Raw genomic sequence first — 3028 nt, 5'->3', positions numbered from 1 at the left:
CTTTGGAAGCATGTATTGAGGGAGTTACATAAAAACTAATAAATGTTAGAGATTCTCTCCCCAGAAATATTTCCAAACACAAGAAAATATAAATATTAATAGAAAACATCAGTGTGCACCCAGATCCTCTGAGATCTTATAAACCTGGGTGTTTTAATCCTAGTAAGAGACAATGCCAAGGAAAGATGTTTGAATAATCATTTCACCATCACACGATGCCACTCTAATAATCTAGAGTATGAACGGGGAGAGACAAAAGCCTCACGTAATATCATACTCTCAAGGGAATGGGTAGAAAGATGTTATTTATTAGTCCCTGGTACATTCAGCCACTCTGACTGTCTACCAGGTACCAGATAAAGCTCTCATCTTGGATCACTGCTCCAAGAAGTAAAATTTGTCATTCTTTTCCCACCCCTCACACTCTAGCACTTGAACCCTCTTACTACATCAGAATTCCACACTGCTGATAAAAAGAGTCAAACTCGGTAACATATTTGAAGAGATTTATTCTGAGCCAAATATGAGTGACCACAGCCCACGACACAGCCCTCAGGAGACCCTGAGAACACGTGCTCAAGGTGGTTGGGGTGGAGGTTGGTTTTATACATTTTAGGAAAATATAAGACATCAAATACATTTAAGATATACATTGGTTTGGTTCAGAAAAGCAGCACAACATGAATCAGGGTTGGGGGTGAGGAGCGTCTAGGTTTTAGGTAGATTTTAAAATGTTCTGATTGGCAATTGGCTGTTATCAATAGCAAGGAATGTCTGGGTTATGATAAGAGGTTGTGGAGACCAAAGTTTATCATGCCGATGATGCCTCCAGGTGGCAGGCTTCAGAGAGAATAATTCTGAAAGGGAAGAGACCATAACGAGGAATGTTCAACGCCCCCTTGCCATCATGGCCTGGATCGGTCTTTCCGGTTAAATTTTGAGTGCACCAGGTGAGGATAGTGTCCATTAAGAAGATGTTTGGGGTTGGGTCCGGGGTCTTTGAAGTTTATTTTTGGTTTATGACACTTAGAGTCTTGAGAGGAGACAGAAATCATCTCCCTTCCTGGAACAGGACAATGCTCCAGTCACCCCGGCAGTTGGTCATGGACATGAGGCTTAGGCTCCACCAGTCAGATGACCACCAGCGGGACCCTGACCCAGGATGAGGCCATGACTGTGCAGAATGCATTTTGGTAAAGATGGCTGAGCGGCAGTGGTGATGTCCAGTTGCCAGGTGCGGCAATGACATCTGTCCTAGCCTCAGGGTCCAGTGTCCAGCACCAGGGTTTCAGAGGTGTGAGCAGTGGTATCTGTGCTTAGCAGCAGGGGCGGTTGTTTCTAGGAGGGACCTAGGGTGGACTGTGGATTCTGTCTCTGGGGCAAATAAAAAATGTAAAAATTTTACAGGTAAAACTTTTAATTTTTGTAATTTTTGGTGATGCAGTTAAATTTTAATACACTCATATTTCATTGGTTCAATCAACAAAAATTAAATTAGTGCCTATGATGAACCAAGTGCACCCTCATATGCTCATGTGCCTGACATTCTAGAAGCTTCACAAGACTGAGATGGAGCCATTGGAGTGTTTTATGTTAAGAAGTAACACACTCTGTGACAGAGCAGGAGCATCACCATTTCTGATAAGCCCCTCATTCTAAAGTTCACCTTAATAAAAAACCACCTAAATCCAAAGGGCATCAGCCTAATGGCTAAGGTCAGCACGACCAAAAGCCACAAATTACATCTCCAACCAGAAACACTCCAAACTCCTCCCCGACCAGAGACATGCTGGCTTCATCGAGAAAACGCCCCTCCGGCCAGCCTGGAAGATGTCTGTCCCAAGGTAAACTCACCTCCCCCCAGAAACATTCCAACCCTGCCATAAAACTTACGGGGATCACCTGCCCCACAACACTTGTTACCTTCTAGCACTTTCCTTCCTTAATCTGCTTATAGTGTATCTATCGTCTGCCTCTTCCCACTGGAACACGTGCTCCACAAGGCCAAAGATTTTTCTGATTTTACTTCATTTATGCTCCCCAGATGCAGAACCACTCTGTCCCATGTCTGTCAGACAACAAAGGTCAGTTGAATGAATGATCAGTGTAGAGTCCCTCCCTATTCTAAAGGCAATAGCTTTATTAACAGCCTCAGGCCAAATGCTGTTTTGTGGCAGCTACAGCACAAGGCCCCCTCTCTGCCTTGATCTCTTGTATCTCCATCTCTTGATGGAGAATCATTTGTGTAAAAATGTAAAAATGAGATCATTTCTGCCTTGATTGTAACTGTAATCTGTAATTAAATATATGTGCAGATTTACCCCTCCGGGCGGGCCCCTCGCTCCTTCCCGCAGAGGCCGTTTCCCTCCTGACTCCGCACTCACCTGCCCAGGTCTGGATCAGGGCCACGGCTCCCGAGAGCAGCAGGAGGAGGGTTCGGGGCGCCATGACCCGCATCCTTGGCGTCTGGGGAGAATCTGAGTCCCGGTGGGCGGGCGAGGACTTTAGAACTAGGAACCACGGCGACGCTGATTGGCTGATCCAGGAACCCGACACCCAATGGGAGTGAGAACTGGGGCAGCATCATGAGTATCCAGGTAAAAGGACCTGACACAGGTTGGGAAAGGCGGAAGAGAGAGAGCGGAGCTCGGGAAGCCCCAAAGCTGAGCCGCCCCACCCCAGACACCGCCGTCGGGGCCTGAAGCCCAAAGAGCCAAGCCCCGGCCCCTGGGAGTTGGCTCTTACCCCGCTTCTTTTATATCAAATGCTCTGTCTTAATGTCTCCCCGAATCTTGGCCCCGGAGCTGTCTGAGAAACCAGGGAAAAACCCTCGGCATGGGCTCAGTCCCTCTCCCTTCACTTTTCATCTCAGAATTCCCCTCCCTGAACTGGACTTCCTGCCTCCCACTCCTTGCCTGTCCCCCTGGACTCTTCTAGAAGAGAGCTCACCCAGGCAGCTCGATGCCACAGAGTGAGCTTGTCCTGGGAATGGAGGTGCAAAGACAGGGGCTGTTTTTCTTTAAATCTG

The 3028-nt window shown here is 47.3% G+C and overlaps 1 long non-coding RNA gene across 1 annotated transcript; it reads right to left on the bottom strand.

Moving 5' to 3' along the window:
- Nucleotides 1–485: 485 nt before the first annotated feature.
- On the bottom strand, nucleotides 486–2463 carry LOC116460108 (uncharacterized). The gene is made up of 3 exons (XR_004245726.3): nucleotides 2385–2463; nucleotides 1924–2068; nucleotides 486–1374 (listed from the first exon to the last, which is right to left on the bottom strand). It is a non-coding gene; the product is annotated as an uncharacterized LOC116460108 (long non-coding RNA).
- Nucleotides 2464–3028: the final 565 nt, after the last annotated feature.

Source organism: Hylobates moloch, unplaced genomic scaffold (assembly GCF_009828535.3).
Source record: "Hylobates moloch isolate HMO894 unplaced genomic scaffold, HMol_V3 SCAFFOLD_20, whole genome shotgun sequence".
Classification (NCBI taxonomy): domain Eukaryota; kingdom Metazoa; phylum Chordata; class Mammalia; order Primates; family Hylobatidae; genus Hylobates; species Hylobates moloch.
This window is presented reverse-complemented; position numbering and strand designations above follow the sequence as displayed.